Consider the following 20,169-nt stretch of genomic DNA (forward strand, 5'->3'; position numbering starts at 1 on the left):
TACAGGCATTTTTCAAAGACACAGGAAAAGTCTTGCAAAGCTGTAGGCTTGAAGAAGTGGGGCAGTGATTAACAAGCAAGATAAGAAGAAAATGGCAGCTGTATCTAATTTGCCCTTGATGATGACTCTGAGAGGTATTATCTCCGATTTCTCCTTGTTTCCCATGCCCCTTACGGCATTATCTACAGCTGTAGTGAGTTTCTCTCTCACCTTTCCGGGAGTGATTGATGTCTTTTCCTCCCACCGGATTGAGAGAAAAGTGGTTACCTGGGAACAGAGACTAATACACCTTGGGAGACACTTGTGGGGATAGCGGCCATTTAAAAAGAGGTACTACAAGTTTTTTAATGCCTGATTCAAGTTCCTATTAGTGCCCTCTTCTACTCTCATTCGAATTTACAATCTTCTGGTTTGTTCTGATAAAAGAAATACTGATGAAAATTTGTGAACTGTGGATTTTAATGGATACTTGTATCAACAGTCCAATGGACCTGGATGTAGTTGAGTAGGTGACCATCTTCCTGTGAAAAGAAAGAAAGTAGAGCCATTAAAATCAAGAGAAGGGCAGACAAAGATTGGAGGAAAACCAGCAAATGTACCGTACTTGAGGCTGAGGGGTCAAGAGAGCAACGGTATCAGAAGGCAAGATGAAGTCTGGGACGAAGACGGTCATTGGTTTTGGCCACCCAGAGAGCAATAAGAACTAGATGGTCTGTGAATGGAATGATATATTATTGCCTCATGAGAAAAGACATTTATGAGGAGTACAAAGAGATATGGGAAGATTTAATGGAATGATGCATAATAAAGAAAGCAGAACAAAACAATCGGATAGATCCTGATAACTACACAAACAACACAAAATATTGTTACATGTCTTATGTGCAGTAATATCTGAACACAATTAAATAAGAATACAATGGGTCACCCAAAGCTGGAAATTAGGAAAGGAAGGCAAGTTCTATTGTTGTTGAGTGGTTATTTTTAGTCATGTATGACTCTCCATGGCCCCATTTCTTGGTAGAGACACTGAAGTAGTTTACTCTTTCTTTTTCCAGCTTATTTTACAGATGAGGAAACTGAGGCAAACAAGGTTAAAAGACTTGCTTAGGGCCATATACTTAGTGTCTGAGCCTAGATTTGAACATGGGAAGAGGAGTCTTCCTGACTCCAGGTCTTGTACTTTTTTCTCAGTGCCACCAAAAGTAGACTCACAATCAGATGAGACTACTGCTGAAAATGACAGCACCTTCTCTTTGTTCTGTTTATCCAAATCCATTTCTTTTCTTTTTTCCTCTTCTCCTAACATGTGGTAACTGAGAAATTAAGTAGAATGTCGGGAAGTTTCTTGTGATGTATTAATGGTCTAAAAGATATGTCTCTCCATCTCTCTGTCTTTCTTTCTCCCCTTCCCTCTCTCTCTTCTCCTCCCTCCCTCTCTGCCTCCTTCCTTTTTTCTCCCTTCTTCCTTCCTTTTTCTCTCCCTTCCTCCTTCTTTCCCTGTCTCTCTCAATCTCTCTCTCAATATCTCTGTCTCTCTTTCTGTATGTCTCTCTGTCTTTTTCTGTCTCTACACCAAACATGTACATGTTTGTCTCTGTCTCTTTTTCCCCTTTCTCTTCTCTCTCTTTGCCTCACATGTATTTATATCTAGCTCTAACTCATTTGGTTCTGACAACAATCCTATAAAGAAAATCTTATCCTCACTTTATAGAAAAGGAACCTGCAGCTCATAGGTGTAAAGTGAGTTATTTACTGTTCTGCAGCTAATACTTGCAAAGGTGGAATTTGAATTTGGGTCTTAGGTGACTCACAATAGTTGTAGTTTTTCACTAGAATGAATACATTTCCTTTGTGAATGTTCATTCATGTGGTTGGTAAAATCTTGTTCTAAAGTGTTATGTTTAAAATCTTTAAACAAATATGGTTTCTGAAATGAAAACTTTTAAGCATGGTTGTCTTATTTTTAATTTGAGGGTTCTCCTGATGATGTTACATGACTGTTAAGTATGTTTTTGGAAGAATAGAAATAGATGTGACCCTAAGGACAAGGGAGAAGTATACATTCAACTCCCATTTATTAAATACCTGCTATAAGATGGGAGTTTGTCTGAAAGGCTAGAGAAGGAAGGACGATTAAAGAGTTCTTGCCTTTAAGGTACTTGCATTTTCCTAGGGAAAAACAATACTTACATAAGTAACTGAATACAAAAAAATTTCAAGAAGAAATCAGAATTGGGGGGTGAAGGAAGGCTTCCTGTGTAAGATGGTACCAGCACTGAGCAGGGAAGGAACAGTGGGATTCTGCAATTCAAAGATGAGGAAGAAGAGCATCTATAGATATGGAGGGCCACTCATAATAAGGCATGGGTGAGAGAGGGGAATGTTGTGTGTGGAGATTAAATATTTGGATGTAAGGATCTACAGCATATTAGAATGAAGATTCATGCAAGAAATACTATGAAGGACAGCATCCAAGAAATGGATGATCTGTGAAGGAGTTGGGCTGGTCACATAGTGAGGGTGAGGGATGATTAATAATCCAAAGAGTGCACTGATCTTCATGGAGTATTGAAATCCTGGAAGGAAGAGCTCCAGCTCTTTGAGTGGATTCTCCATTAGGGATGAGTGGAGGGAATGTGGCCAAGAATCATATAAGATGAAAAAGTATGGATGGGTTGTGAGCTCCACAGGAAGTAGGCTTTGTCTGCATAGATAAGATCTTGGGTACATGGAAGGGGAGTGAAAAAAAAAAAGCAAAGGGCTGGGAAAAGGAGGAAAGATAAGGCAAAAGGAGAGGTAAGGGAAGAAAGAAAAGGAAATGTCACAATAACTTCTCGTTATTTGACATAAGAGAGAACTAAAACAATGTGACTAAATGAAATCTAGATTTTTCTCCCTAATTCATTCACTAATTAATCACTGAAGTGCCTCTGTTGGGAGCTGTCCACAAAGAACAGACCTGAATAAATCATTTGCATATTGTCTTTTACCTTTCCAGTCCCCATCAGCTGAGTCGCCAATAAGGAGGAAAAGAGCAGAAAAGTTAGGAAGAAAGAAAAGAATCAGGAGGCTCTAAATATCTACAGATGGACCCTAACTAAATATTCCTATTAACGATTCTCCAAAAGTACCTTGAAGACTTGTGGTTTGAAAAATGGCATTTGCTTATTTGTTGTTATTTTTATTTAATTTAATTCAAGAAGCTAGTCACTTATTAGGTGACTTATGGCTACTCTTTGATGTGAGTGCTATGGGTACAAAGTTAGAACCTGAGTAAAATGCATATTCTGGATGTTGATCAGCTGGAAGGTATCTAGAAGAGGTAAGCAGGAGTGTAAAAGTCCTGGGAAAAAACTGAATGTCGGGAGCAGTAGAATGGGAAAGGAAGGTGCAGTCTGGCACACCACGCCAATGGACACCAAGTTTGGAGGGCAGAAGACCCTGGTTTGAAAACTTTTCCCATCTGTATGACCTTGGGTTTATTTTCTCAGTTTCCTCACCTACAATATAAGGGAAAGGTGTTGAATCAGATGACTTCTGATGTCCTTTCTCACCTTGAAAATAGACGTTCTTAAGTCCCAAGTTTGCCCAGCAGAAGAAAAGACACAGCTGATTTCAGTTTAAAGGGAAGGAACTTCCTTTCCATGAAAGCTGGGATGGAAGCTTGAAAGTGGAAGCAGAATGGCCAATTTGGGCACAGGGAATGATGGGAGGACTTTCCCGTTTAGTGATAAGTGGGATTGGATGACCTTTTGTTATTTCCCACTCTTTAATTCTATAATTATTCATTATGACAAGGCTTCTTTGGGGGAGGCTGAAGTAGAGCCTAGAAGTAACCCTTTGAGGAACCCAATATTCATCCTCTTGCCTCCCCAGCAAGATTTTGGAAGGGAAACACAACCAAAATGAACATCAGAGAAAAGACATAAGAAAAGGGTAGCTAAGAAGGGTGGGACTTTGTCTCAGCCACCCAACCCATTTTAAGTATAAAATCATGGAATGTCAGAAAGAGAAGGGACCTCTTAGAAACCATCTCATTCAACCCTGTTATTTGATGGATGAGGAAATGAGGTTCAGAGAAGGAAAGTGACTCCTCCCAGTTCACACAATAAGGGATGGAATCGACACTCAAATGCAGGTCTGACTGTATGTTAAGTCACATTTCCCCTGCACCAGTCTGCCTCTTGAGAGATTCAATTATTCACTCTTGTTTGTATTCTTTGTTTCCATGGCATTTGGTGGCAGACAGCCGATGGCCCCTATGACTAGAGTCACTTTGACTCACCTTCTCTCATCATCCTCTCCCTTATCCTTTAGCAAGTGAGAAAATGGGCTATTTGTTCAAGACTCAAAGATCATAGATTATTTAGAGGTGAAAGAGAAATTAGAGGCCATTGAATCCATCTCCTTCATTTTAACACTGAGGAACTGAGGCAAAGAAGTGTTAAATGATCCAGGCCAGTAATTAACTGTCTGAAGCAGGATTTGAATCTGTGTCTTTCCAGAAAATCCAGTTCAAAACCAGAAATCTATTTACTATTCCAGAGATCTTAAACACATCATTCTATGCCTGATTTAAAACATAATTGAGAAATATTAAACAAAATATATTTTAAAATAACCTTATATTTAAAAATTGTCAATAAATGGCCACAGGGATCCTTATGGATGGATTAGTGGCTTTCCTTTCTATTTGAGTCTGACACGACTGCTGATCTCACACAGAATCAATCCACAACTTGAGTTATCCCAATTGTTCCCTAGGGAACAGTTAGCCCAATTATTGCTTCCATCTTTTTTTTTTTCTGCTTTTCTTATTGGCCCAAACCTGTGTCTTTGAAATCACGAATTTCTCACAAGTGAAAAAGAAAATCCCACCTAATTTCCTCCCTCATTAGCGTGACCAGGGTGCATTGCCCAGAAGGCATGTTGGGCTGGGGCTTGTCTTTTTACCACTGACTAGTTGTGTAACCTGAGATAAATTGCTTAAGCTTCTTTCTGAGCTTTTGAGGTATCCTCAGTATAAAGGAGAAGGGGAGTAGATCCCATATTCTCTCTAGTCCTTCCAAGCTTTGACATCTGTAACCAGCTGCATTTTTTCAGAGAGCATGTAGTGCTCACAAATCTTAAATGGCTTCACAAAAAACCTGGTGAAAGGCATTGAAGGAAACAGTTTTATCTGAGGGTCCTTGTGCAGACCAGATCCTGGGATACACACTTTAAGGGAGGACTTTCTTGCCAAGGCACCTGTGAGTCAGCAAACACCTCTAGGAGTCTATGAGGGGCCAGAATGCAGTGGTAGCCCAGAAAGCCACACAGGTTGCTTCTCAAGGGTGAATCGTAACACTGTGGACATCATTCTACTGTGTGACAGGATGATAAATAACCCTCAGTGAGCCACAGCACATAAAAAGGAAAAATAGTGTCTCATCACCTTTGGAGAGTTTGAAAGGTCCCTCTTGCTGCCCCAAATTATGTGGCCAAGGGGGTTCCCATCTAGAGATGAGTTAAACTGGGATGTGCTCCCTTAGGACAGGATAGAAATTGAATAGTGAGCCTGGAGAACAATCTGTGGGGGGTCAGCAGTCGTGATGAGATGAGCTACAACCGAACAAGGTATTTAATGACACTCCCAGTCTGTCCACTTTGCACCTGTGTTTTCAGTTCTTGGTACCATATAATGAACCATTTGAAAGGGGACTCTCCAAAGGAGGGAAGACAAAGAGATCAGGCAATAGTCATGTGCCTATTAGCATGTGCGCCCAGTGGTCAGACATGGCTGAGGGACACCACTGAGCAGCCCATCACTTCCAGATTGTTGGCCTGAAATTGCATACAGATCTCACCCTGTCTGATCAATAGATGCTCTGATAACTAATCTGCCAAGGACCTTGCCGAAGCGAGGCTCTCCGGTGTGGGAGCCCCTCCAGTGTGGGATCCCCTCCCATGTGGGATCCCCGGGTCTGAGCTCACTACTTGTATGTATGGCCTTCCCTGGGGGAGTTAGTCCACAGGCAGGCCCCCAAGAAACTAAACGACAGGGTCTATTGAGCTCTTGGGGCTTCAGGGCAGAGGTGACCAACTTTTCTAAAAAGTTCAGCAAGTTTCAGAGACTTCAGTGAACTTCAGAGCAGCAAAACCAGCGCAATGACTGATGAACTCTTTGAAGTGTCAAATCTCCTTATGGGTGAGGAAGAGAGGAGGAAAGTGAATGTTTATAGGGTCCAGTATTTATTAAGCACTCACTAGATGCCGGACATTGGGCTAAGTACTGGGGAGGGGGATGGGGGACACACAAAAGGGCAGAATGAGTTCCTGCCTTCAAGGAGCACACATTTTAACGGGAAAGACTGTGTAAAGATAGGAAGGCACATGCACAAGTGACAAAAGCACTTGGGAAGCCTCCAACCGCTCTCTGCCTGTTCCTCTCTCTCACACACATCTCTCTCTGCTGGCTTCTAGTCTTCCTGGGCTCAAGCTTCTCGGTTACCAATAGATGGAGATGAGGGGCTCCCGACGATGGGTCCCCGTTAGACAGAAGGTGCAGTTCTGCACTGTCAGAGAGAGTTTCCTTCATGGAAGGTCCTACACCAATATGAAATCCCAGGGCTGGTCGAAAAGCAAAACACTTAAGTGACATTTATTGAAGATCCTTAGAAAGAGCCTGAGATTTGGAACTCAGAAGACCTGAGTCACCTCAAATGTCACCTCTGCTACTTTGGAGAGGTCGCTGAAACAACTTTAAACCTCAGTTTTCTCATCTGCAATACAATGTAGCAGATAGGACACTGGACCTGGAATCAGGAAGAGCTGGATTCGAATCCTGCTCGAAACACTTACTACCTGTGTGACTGTGAGCAAGTCACTCTCCTTCTCTGAAACTGAGTTGGCTCTTCTGCAAGGAGATTGGAGATGATGATTTCTCTCAGGTCCATTGCGGTTCTAGATCAAGGAGCCTGTAATCATCAAAAGGGGGATCTGGATTGGTAGCTAAGCAGGTAGAAACACCGGCCTGGCCACATGTTCATTCTCATGCACACACACACACACACACACACACACACACACATACTCTCACACACATACACACACATACACTTACACACACACTCTCTCTCACACACATACTCACACACACATATACATTCACACACACACATAGACACACATACACTCACACACACAGACACACATTCACACACTTACACACTCATACACACACATTCACACACACTCACACATACACACTCACACACATACATGCACACTCACACACACATACACACACAGACACACACACACACTCACACACAGACCCTCCTGACATTCATTCCCTTACATGTTTCACACACTCTGTCCTCCCTCCCACACGACACAGAGAGGGAAAGGACACAACTGTTAGCTCCGCGGTGGCGGCTGACAATAGTCCCTGGACTCTGGGGATGATTGCCTGAGATTCTGCCATTTTTTGGAAAGGAAAGATCACAGCGTCTGCATCTGCAAAGGAGAAATCTTCAGAGAAAGGGCTGGGAAAAAAACCCCAAATTTTGGCTTTAGGAAAAGAAAGACAACTTTCTCTTTCTCTGAGGCTGTTGAAATGGGCAGATGTGGAGTCAGTTTAAGAGAACTCTGATTATAAATGACTTTACAAAGAATGACCTAACTCAGGTCTTAGCAGATGCATGAAAAGTACTTGAATATCTAGCATTGTGATCCTGAAGATGGAGGCCCAAGGCAAAGCCCAGTGCTTGGGGCAGGGAAGAAGAGGCAGCTCTGACCTCCTGGAGCAGCCAGTGACTCTGGGTGTTCCTGGTGCTTTTCTAACACATCTGGAAAATGAGGCGTTTGGTTAAGATGGCTTTTGAGCTTTCTTCTCCCTCTAGACAGATGATAGTACGTATCTTGGGGCTCTCTCTCCATGACTTTTTTGGGGAAGGTAGTTAAGTATTAGGAGAGCAGATCAGTTGTTCAATCCAGTAAAGCTCAGGAGGGGAAGATGGGTTAATTTGGGGGTGAATCAAGAACCATTGGCAATATAAGGAGGTGATATCAGGACATCAGAAGGGAAAAGTAGGATTGGCACTGCTGGGAGGCCATGAGCTAATTATTCTACTCAGTGTCCTTTATATAGGAAGCCAGGGAGGTACATCGGACAGGAGAGAAAGGACAGGAAAGAGGGAATAAAAAGGATAGGGCAGGTGCAGGAAGATGGAGGTGAAATAAAAATGGAGAAGAAAAATGAAAAGGGAAGGAGAAAATAGAAGAATAAATAATGATGATCATGATGATAAGTGTTGTTCAGGCTTTTTCAGTCATTTCTGACACTCCATGACCTTCATGGGATTTTCTTGGACGAGATCCTGGAGTAAGTTTGCCATTTCCTTCTCCAGCTAATTTTATAGATGAGGAAATTGAGGTAATCTAAAGTTAGGTTGACTTGCTTAGGATCATATAGCTAGTAAGTATCAGAGGTCAGAAAAGAACTCAAGTAAGACTAGATTTGAACTCAAGAAGAAGAGAGGGAAGAACAAAGGAAAAAAAGAAAAGGAAGAAGAATAAAATGAGAGCAGAGGTGAAAAGTATATTGAAGAAAAGAGGAGAAAAGAAGAGAGGGAGGAGGGAAGAGAAAATAAAAAATGGGAAGGGTTAAAAACAAGGAAGAAGGTAGGGATAAAGGAAGACAAGAAGCAAAAAGAGAAGAAGAGGGAAAAGAGAATGGAGAGAAATGACTTGAGGACCAGAGTAAGAGAGGAGAAAAGAAAAAAGAGGGAGAAAAAAAGATAAAAACAAAAATAATAGAGAAGAGGTGATATGGGAAAAATAAGGCAGAAGAAAAAAGGAAAGAGGGAAAATGAGAGAAAGAGGAAAAAGTAAGAAAGAAAAGAAGAAGGTGTAGAGAAGGAAAAGGAAAAAAATAGGAAGGAGAAAAATGGAGAAGATGAAGGGGGATAAAAGAAAAGAAAAGTGAGGAGAAGAAAAGTAAGAGGGGAAGGCAGGGAAGAGAAGAGAGCAATGGCAACCAAGTGAGATAATACATCTGTGAGGGGTTGGTACCCTCTGAAGCTTTCTCATATAGCTGCATTTGTGTCGTGTTTGTCCCTGTAGTGGGTCAAGTTGCCTGTGGTCTTGGGTATATAGAACATTGAAGGATGTGACATGATTCCTCTTCCCTCCATTGTGATTGGGTCAGAAGGCAGAAGTCAAGCCTATCCATCATGGCAGCTTCATAGACCCAGCTTCTCTTTTGGTAAGGTAGATCTCAGATTTATGTCAAGGAGCACCTGTACCAGCAGTGCCTCCATGGCAGGGAAAAAAAGCCAGTTGTGGTCTTCAGTGGGACGGCCACCCTGGAATGTATTTAGGCAAAAGAAGAAGTCCCATTCTTGGATAAGAACCACTCTCCTCTCAGGGCCAATGGCTGAGATTTCACGAGTGAATAGAAACAATAGTAGGAAGTCAAAGGATTCTAGGTAATCTTCTCGTTCTGCCACTTACTGTTGCACTGGCAATTCTTTCCATCTTCCTGAAACTGTTTCCTCACGAGGAAATTAGACTAGATGATATCTCAGGTCCTTTCCTTTATGTAATCTCTGATCCTATATTTTGGGGCTCTGCTCACATGCACATGACCCTGGGAGGATAACACTTAGCCATTAACTCTTTTTTTTTTTTGCTTCCTAAATTTTTTTATTAAGGCTTTTTATTTTCAAAATATATGCATGGATAATTTTTCAACATTGACCTTTGCAAAAACTTGTGTTTCAATTTTCCCCTCTTCTCCTCATCCCCTCCCCTAGATGCCAAGTCATTTAATATATGTTAAACATGGTAAAAAATGTTATTCAATATATGCACATATATTTATACAATTATCTTTCTGCACCAAAAACTCAAATCAAAAAGGAAAAAAAATGGGAAATAAAATAAAATGCAAGCTAACATCAACAAAAAGAGTAAAAATGCTACGTTGTGATCCACACTCAGTTCCCACAGTACTCTTTTTGGGTGTACATGACTCTCTACATTAAAGATCATTGGAACTGGCCTGAATCATCTCATTGTTGAAAAGAGCCATGTCCATCAGAATTGATCATCATATAACCTTATTGCCATGTGTAAAGATCTCCTGGTTCTGCTCATTTCACTCAGCATCAGTTCATGTAAGTCTCTCCAGGTCTCTCTGAAATCATCCTGCTGATCATGTCTTATAAAACAATAATATTCCATAACATTCATAGACCATAACTTATTCAACCATTCTCCAATTTCTAAAGGGCAGGAACTTTGGAGAAATATACTTAAGGCTCAGTATGATTGATTTAAACAAGGTGTTAATTCATTGGAATTGATAAGACAATGGTTATCTAGTTCAGCGTGTGAGTTCTCTAGATCAGTATGATTGCCCTAGTGATATAATGATTGGTTTATACTCGGTATACTGTAATGATGTAATTGTAATAGAGCATATAAAATGGGACAAACTCAGCCAGAGACAGACTCGGAGAAGACAGAAGACTGGAGGCTAGAGTTCAAGCTCTTGGACTCAGAGAGACTTCAAGACAGAGACTGTCGTGGTGGTTCTCCTGCTTCCTCCATTGAAACCAAGACCTATTCCGGAGGGTCTCCAGAAAGCTAGCTGAGCCCCAGGCAAGAAGACAGACTGTGAAGGAGACAATAGAGACTTTTGGACTTTATCCCTGGCTATTCTTGTGGTGATTACTCTGCTGAAACCACCTCCAGAAAGCTAACCAGAACATTACACCAACTGATGGTATCCACTTGGTTTCCAGTTTCTTGCCACTACAAAAAGGGTTGCTCAAACATTTTTTGTACATGTGGGACCTTTTCTTTCTTTAAGATCCCTTTGGGATATAGGCTCAGAAGAAACACTGCTGGATCAAAAGGTATGCATAGTTTGATAGCCCTTTGGGCATAGTCCAAATTGCTCTTCAGAATGGTTGGTTCAGTTCACAACTCTATCAACGATGTATTAGAGTCTCATTTTTCTCACATCCCCTCCAACATTCATCATTATCTTTTCCTGTCATCTTAGCCAATCTGAGAGGTGTGTAGTGGTATCTCAGAGTTGTCTTAATTTGCATTTCTCTGATCAATAGTGATTTAGAGTATATGACTAGAAATGTCATTAATTTCTTCATCTGAAAAATAATCTGTTTATATTCTTTGACCATTTATCAATTGGAGAATGGCTTGAATTCTTTTAAATTTGACTCAGTTCTCTATATATTTTAGAAATGAGGCCTTTATCAGAACTTTTCAATGTAAAAATGTTTTCCCACTTTATTGCTTCCTTTCTAATCTTGTCTGCATTAGTTTTGTTTGTACAAAAACTTTTTAACTTAATATAATCAAAATTATCTGTGTTCAACAATGAATTCTAATTCTTCTTTGGTCACAAATTCCTTCCTTCTCCACAGATCTGAGAGGTAAACTGTCTTATGTTCTAATTTGCTTATAATATCACTCTTTATATCTAAGTCATGAACCCATTTTGACCTTATTTTGGTATATGGTATTAGGTGTGGGTCAATGCCTAGTTTCTGCCACACTAGTTTCCAATTTCCCCAGCAGTTTTTGTCAAATAGTGAGTTCTTCTGCCAAAAGCTGGAGTCTTTGGGTTTATCAAACACTAGATGCTATAGTTATTGACTATTTTGTCCTGTGAACCTATTCTATTCCACTGATTGACACTATTTCTTAGCCAGTACCAAATGGTTTTGATGACTATTGCTTTATAATATAGTTTTAGATCTGGCACAGGTAGGCCACCTTAATTTGCATTTTTTAAAATTAATTCCTTGAAATTCTTGACCTTTTGTTCTTCCAGATGAACTTTGTTATTATTTTTTTCTGGATCTGTAAAATAATTTCTTGGGAGTTTGATTGGTATGACACTAAATAGATTAATTTAGGTATTATTGTCATTTTTATTGTATTTGCTCAGCCTACCCATGAACACTTGATAGTTTTAGTTAATTAGATCAAACTTTATTTGTGCGGGAAGTGTTTTGTAGTTATGTTCATATGCTTGCTGACTTTGCCTTGGCAGATAGACTCCTAAATATTTTATATCATCGACAGTTATTTTAAATGAAATTTCTCTTTGTATTTTTTGCTGCCAAACTTTATTGGTAATATATAAAAATGCTAATGATTTATATGAATTTAATTAGTATCCTGCAACTTTGTTAAACTTGTGAATTGTTTGTAGTAGTTTTTTAATTGGTTCTCTAAGTATACCATTATATTATCTACAAAGAGTAATAAATTTTTTTCTCTTATTTCCAAATAACATTTCTAATACTATATATATATATATATGTGTGTGTGTGTATATATATATATATATATATATATATTGCTGAGGCAATTGGGGTTAAGTGACTTGCCTAGAATCACACAGTTAGGAAGTATTAAGTGTCTGAGGCCATATTTGAACTCAGGTCCTTCTGACTTCAAGTGCTGTATCTACTATCCCACCTTGCTGCCACCTTGCTGCCCCTTCTAATACAATATTGAATAGTAATGGTGACAGTGGGCAACCCAGTTTCACCCCTGCTCTCATTGGGAATGGTTTTAGTTTGTCCCTATTCCATATAACACTTGCTGATGGTTTTAAATAGACGCTACCAATCATTTAAAAAAAAAATTCCTTAATAGGAATGCCTGTTGGATTTTATCAAATGTTTTTTCTGCATTTACTGAGATAATCATATGATTTTTGTTAGTTTGATTATTGATATAGTCAGTTATGCTAATAATTTTCCTAATGTTGGAGTAGCCCTGCATTCTGGTGTATTATCCTGGAGATGACTTTCTGTAATCTCTTTGATAATATTTTATTTAAGATTTTTGCATCAATATTCATTAGGAAATTGGTCTATAATTTTCTTTCTCTGTTTTCACCCTACCTGGTTTAGGTATCAGTACCATATCTGTGTCATAAAAGAAATTTGGTAGGAGCCCTTCTTTCCCTATTTTTTTTTCAAATAGTTTGCATAGTATTAGAGTTAATTGTTCTTTAAATGTTTGGTGGAATTCACATGTAAATCCATCTGGCCCTGGAGATTTTTCCTTAGGGAGTTGATTAATAGTTTGTTCTATTTCTTTTTCTATAAGGGAACTATTTAAATAATTTATTTCCTCTTCTGTTAATCTGTCAATCTATATTTTTGTAAGTATTCCTCCATTTCACTTAGATTATCAAATTTATTGACATATAGTTATAGCCATTAACTTTTATTGAGAATTACAGCAATAAATCTATGGCAATAGATACATACCAAATACCTTACATACATAATTTCCCTGGTACCTACCAATGTCTCTTTGAGGTAAGTTTAACAGGTACTATATTAGCCCCACCATGCAGATGAGGAAACAGGCTTAGCAAAGTTAAATGATTCCCTGAAGAGTTTGTTCAAATGTCAGAGGCAGAATTGGAACCCAAGAAATCTTGACCAAAAAATCTAGCACTGCTAGCTCTGCTCCCTCCCTTTCAACCTCCACATGAATGAAGACTCTAAATGTGAATTTTAACAGGTGTGCAAAAGGAGAAAGCCAAGGATATAAGACAAAATAAAGAAAATAAAACTGTCTACTTTACAATTTTTCTTAAAGTCTGACTTGGGGAAGTCAGGGGAAGAAAAAGAGAAACAGGATGAATAATAATGATGATGATAATTATTTATTATTGTAAAATGGGGGAATAAATCTATGCAGGAACTTTCATAGATGGACAGTGATAAGAGAGAAGAAAAGCACTGACAGTGGTTTCAGTAGTCTTTACTTGCAAGACATATCATTAGGGAAAAAAGGGTTTCATTAAAACCCTCAGATCTTTTTCAGCCCCATCTTATACCTGTAACCATTGACTTTTTTAACTGGAATGCAAGACTTTATAGTTATTTCTATTAAAATGTACCTTATTAATGAGAAACAATAAATAAATTCATAGATAAATAGATGAATAAATAAATAGATTGATCAATAGATGAAAAATGAAGGAAATGCACCTTAATAAAAAAAATTCTTAACCAAATCTAGAGGTAAAAAGACAAAATTGGTTAAGATCCTGTTTCTGAGACATTCTGATACATGTTTCTGATTCAGGCTGTATGATGCTGGATAAATCTCTTAATCTCTCTTGGGTGTGGATTTGTCATCTGTAAAAGTGAGATATTAAATGGAGCTGGTATCTTACAAGGCTGTGATGAACAAAGGTGATAATGAATGTGACACATTGGTAATAATAAGATATGACTTTTGAAAAACAATGACTAAGCATTTATATGATACCTACTATGTACCAGGGACTGTACTAGGCACTAGGGATTAGTTCTGGAAAAGCATTCTTCTGTAAATTGAAACCTCTTTTCCCAATCCCTTCCATTGTGTTAAATGAGTTGCATTTTGAGGTTGGTCATTTTTTACCATAATAATGGTGATTATAGAAAAGTGTATCGTGAGAAGAAAGGGAAAAAGAGGTCTCTAGATGGCATCTCAGCAGACTTTTCTGTCCCCTTAAGAACGAGGAATAGGTTGGTTGTATGGGGCACACTGTCACATTGCCAGGAGAAGTGTGTGCTTTGTCTGGGATACCTGATGGAAAAAAGTTGCATCTTCTTCTACCTGATGGAAACTATTTCAGGGGAGGACCCGGGTTTGAGCTACTTATATGTGCTGAATTGAGCTATACAACAAATCTCTCTGGACCATTTCCCTGAGCTGTAAGATGGAGAATGGTTCCTTCCCACTCCAAGTCTATGAAAGTCCTACAAGGATTCCTGTGAATGTAATTTCTCATTCGGGGTAGTTTAGAACTCATTAGAATGATTTTTTCTTGATTTTGGTATACTTATGATAGGTCATGATCCTTTCTTTTGAAGGAGCCAGGAACAGGAGAAACCAAGAGTCCCAATGGTTTTTTAATCCTGAGACAACAGTTCGGACCCCAATGAATACTCCCCTCACCCTCTTATGCCTTTTGGGGCCACCAGGTTAGAACAAAGTTCAGGACCCTGACTTCAAGGAGCCATAGTTCTTTCCTAAAAGGGATAATTGATTGATGATCTTATACCATCACTTTGAGGAATTATTTGAGACAGAGCTGTGTTCTCAGGTACAACCTATGGCCTGAATTCTTGAATAGCAGCACACCTGAAGGATAGGGAAACAGATACCTCGGGCTCTGTTTCATGGGCAGATGGAAACATTGCACATTCTATTTTGAGCTGTGGAGATTTTGTGGTTGTTTCTACCATAAACCATTAATAGCATTGGATTGCTTAATTTATAGTATCATTTTGAATGCATAATGTAATTCTGTATACTTCAGTGAAGGGCAGTTTATCTTCCTTCAAATAGGTAACCTAAAATGGAATAAAGACTTAGATTAAATTTCTAGACTAGGCAGTGGCAATTAAATAATTTGCTGATTTTCCAAATTTGAGAACTGACTTGATGAAAATCATGGAAGATCCTAACAATTGTTTTGTTGGTCCATTGATAAGATTCTTCTTGGGATTAGTCCTTGAGAGATGTATTGCTGAAATGGACATATCAAAAGTAAATCCTTTTAATGAAATGTAAAAGGCTGTTCTCTTCCTCCATTTTCCCCATCTCCCTCCCAAAGGCTGACTAAAATTAAGACCGAATTAGTTTCTAAAATGATACGGATCTTTCCCAACTGACCCTGATTTAGGTCAATATTTCTTTAGGACTGTATCTGCTCAACCTTGAAAAGCCTTAAAAATGTGGAATTTGGAATTATCTTTAATTTCTACTTCCTTGGGAGAAAAATGCGTGCTCTGAAAACTTATGTTAACAAAACAGGGGTTAAAAAAAAAAGATCAAGGAACAAGGCATACAACTAAAAAAGGGAACCTTCAAAAATAAATGGTCAACCTTGAATTAAATACAAAAGAAGAAATCTTGAAAAGTGGAGGAGAAACAGATAAACTTGAACATAGAGACCATCCATTTGCTCTCTCCTTTAGTCTTAGCAAAGTTCTGAATATATATACACAAATCACATTTCCTATACCCATAAGTGCAATGTAATTTATTTTTACAATTGACAATAGGTGAGATGGAACTGTTGCCGATGCTGATTTTTTTTGTCATTTCACCATCTGTTCTGTCCTGATGTCTGCTGTAAGTCAATAATATTATTCAGCTGCTCTCCTCGTGCTTGTATTATGATGTTTCCATGGAGCAGAACCCCGTATTTTACCACGCTCTTGTCTTCCTGAGAAGCTATCAGACTTCATCTTTGGGACTGGGATTGGGCCCAGTGGGATTTCCCAATAGAATTTTAATTTTCCTGGGGCGTTGGATGCCATTTGTTGTTTATGCCCTGGTAACAGTATTATTTTCATTATGATAATAGGGTCAAGTTCCTCAGCCCATGTGTTGCCTTCCACAGGGTAACCTTATGTTTTCCCCACCTGGAAAGGTGTCTTGCTGGAATGAACTCAAGATGCATGAATCATTCTTTTTAATGACAGGCAATGGTAGAGTATAAATGCAAAATGATTGCGTAAGGGGACAGTAGCCAAGTGGAATAGATTTAGGGACAAATGAATTTCTGACATGTACGTTTACTGGGGAAATTATTCAGAGATATAAATTTTATTTTTTTTAAATGTTGTGAACATTTTCTTTTATTTTTTATCTTATGTTATTAACTTTTTATTTTTCATAGCATAGTCATTTCCTGATACACTCCCTCCCACCCCACCCATTCAACCCTCCCTCATAACAAAGAAAAACAATTACACAAAATGAACCCAATCAGGAGCGTAGCTACGTATGAGACATTCCAAAACTGCAGTTCACTGCTACTTTACCAAAAGAAAGAGTGTTTTATCATCTGTTCCAAAGGACCGAGATTGGTCATTACTCATGAATTAGATTTTGGCCAACTTTTAGTGTTTTTACTTAATCTATAGCTATAACAACAACAATTAAATGTTCACTTGATCTTTACAATAGCCCTGGGAGGTAGATGCCATTATTATCCCCATTTTACAGATGAGGAAACTAAGACAGACAAGATTTCAGTGATTTTCTCAGGTTCACCTAGCTAACAAGTATCTGAAGCTGAATTTGAACATATCTTCCTGATTTCAAGTCCAGTACTTGATCCCACTGCACCATATTTAATTCTTATACCAACTCTGGGAGGTAGGCACCATTATCCCCATTTACTGAAGCTCAGAAAAGCTAAATGACTTTGCTCCTAGAGTCACACAATTGGTAAGTATCTGAAACAGGATTTGAAGTCAGGTTTCCCTGACTCCAGACCTGGTGTTCCATCCACTAATGCCATATTGTCCCTCAGTGATGCTTCTGTGGATACTGTCCTTCTTATTATGTTTCCTTTGCATCCGTTCACATGAAGCTTCTCATGTTTTTCTGAATTCATCTTATCCATTGTTTCTTATATCCAATAAAATTCCAAGAAATCCATATGCCCCAGTTTATTTGCCTTTTTTCAGTCAGTGTATCCCAGTTTTTTGCTACTAAACCCCAGCAAAAATTCAGTAATGTGCATTCTGGAGCTTTGCAAGAAAAAATAAATCACATTATTTATCTTTATAATTGATTAAATTTGCTGTTTAGCACTCTTAAAATTTTTGTTCTTAATTCACTCAATCCTTTTGTGTCTTTGACTTATCCCTGCAGAATGCTTTCACTGTTAAGAATTATTTCATTCTTTCTTTCAATATGTCAGTAGATTAGAAGAGTCTGTAAGGGACCCAAGAAGCCATCTAGGTCAATGGTTTTATTTTTAAAGAAGGGGAAACTGAGATCCAGAAAGCTGCTATGATTGTTTAAAATCCTATCATTTTTCAGTGAATACTTTGTCCTTTAGTGAAAATCACAAATCCCTTATGGTCTCATCCTGGGAGATTCTAGTCCATATCTTTTGGTAAATCCTCTAAAATGGATCGATTCCATGTCCTAGAAGTCTTTCTCTGTTTTTTATTTTAAGCATTTCATGCATAGTGACTATCATATAATATATATATATATATATATATATATATATATATATATAAACATTGGATATGCCATTTTTCTCAAAAATTTAGAACTCGGAAAAGACAGTTTAACTAATTTGATTCAAAATATAATGTTTATTAATTAATATTTCCCTCTTTTTATGAATTCAATTAAAAAGACAGTCAAGTCTGGGTACTGAGAACACAAAGATAAGAAATGATGTGCTCTCTTCCCTCAAGATGCTTACTTACATTCTATTGTGGAGGAAATTGTACAGGAATTCCCTGTATACAGAAAACTAGAGACCCAGTCAAAATGTTCTGGGAAGTTTGAAGAGGAAAAGACAGCTTCATTTGGTGAATAATGTTAATAATAGCATTATTAGAATAATAACTTTGGAGAAATATGAAAGTCAAAATTATTTTCAGTATTTTCTTGGTGGTAAGCATTCTTGAAGAATAGTGCTATTAAAAGAAGAGGAATGAGATGAATTCATCTTAAATGGTTTAAAGAGGCAATGGACAGGGTCAGCTCAGTAGCACAGTGGATAGAGCACCAGCCCTGAGGAGAGAAAGACCTGAGTTCAAATCTAGCCTTAGACACTTAATACTTCCTAGCTATGTGACCTTGGGCAAGTCACTTAACCCCAATCGCCTCAGCAATAAATAAATAAACAAGCAAACAAATAAATAAATGAATAAATGAATGAATGAATACATAAATACATAAATGAGGCAATAGACAGCAGAAACTGGAAAAAGTGGCCTTAGAAATATCATCTAAGACATGTGTGGCCAGAAAAGTCAGTAGGAGGGTCAAGTTGATGGAGCAAGGCATGACAGATGGATAGTTTGGTTTTGGTCACTGTGTAATATCAAGAGGCAACTAGGTGGTTCAGTGGATAGAGCACCAGGCCTAAACCCAGGAAGACTCATCTTAATTAAAATTAAATTTTAAAATTTAAATTAAAATTAAAATCTGGCTTCACCATTCCTAGCTGTGTGAACCTGGGCAAGTCACTTAACCCCAATTGCCTCAGGAAAAAAAAAATCTGGCTTCAGACATTTACTAGCTGTGTGATCTTGAGCAAGTCACTTCTCCCTTCTTACCTCAATTTCCTTATCTAGAAAATGAGCTGGAGAAAGAAATGGCAAATCACTCTAGTATCTCTGTCAAGAAAATCTTAAATGGGGTCCCAAAGAGTTGGGTGCAATTGAAAAATGACGAATCACAACAATGTTAAGAGAAGCACCGGGTACATTGGGTGAATTTCTCCTGGGGAATTTATAGGAAGACTCGGAAGAGGATTGTGTAGGATGGCCATGACAAGGTGTTCATGAACACAGTCTCTCCCAGTGAAGTAAGCACCCCAGATCTCCGTTATTTTTCTCTTCTTGACTAGCTTTATGGACGATGGAGCTTCGGGTGATTCGGCCAATATTCCTTCATTTGTATGAGTGGACTACGTGTCCGTGTTATCAGATACCACTCTACGCCGTCGATAAAGACTGGGATCTTTTCTAAGGCGATGCGGGTTGTAGACAAAACAAAGAGATTCCCTAGCTGCCCAGCCCCAGATGCAGTAGCTGGTCTTGATAAGCTTGGTAATAATACTAATGCTGTTTTGATAGAGGAAACCACAAGTATTGCAAATAGCAACCTCCGGTACAGGTGTGTAATAAGCCAGTATAATTAAGCCCAAGATCCATAATGGTTTGTTGTTGGATACGCATTTACAACAGCTGACTAGGTTCTTAATGTGTGGCTCAGGAGTTGGATAATTTTCTTCTGTCTGTACTCCTGGAGCGAAATATTCCTCCTGGACTCATCGCCCAAACCACACTCTCCCTTTCACGCCGGAGATTCCCACCGCAGCCGGCAATTTAGCATGCGTGCCGGATCAGCATTACTGAAAGATGATTAAAAAAAAGGGACATGTGATCCCAAACAAGTCATTTTCCTCTTTAACTTAAATAATTTTCAGACATTCCCCCAGAGGAAAGTTATGAAAATGGAAGGCTTGCGAGGGTATTTCCATGTTAGGGAGATGGCATCTATCATCAGCGCACTTAATCCTGGTTATGCATAAAATATGGTCCCTGGCTAAGCTCTATATATCACATACAGTTCTTTGCA

This window comes from Sarcophilus harrisii, chromosome 5, assembly GCF_902635505.1.
Source record: "Sarcophilus harrisii chromosome 5, mSarHar1.11, whole genome shotgun sequence".
Taxonomy (NCBI): Eukaryota; Metazoa; Chordata; class Mammalia; order Dasyuromorphia; family Dasyuridae; genus Sarcophilus; species Sarcophilus harrisii.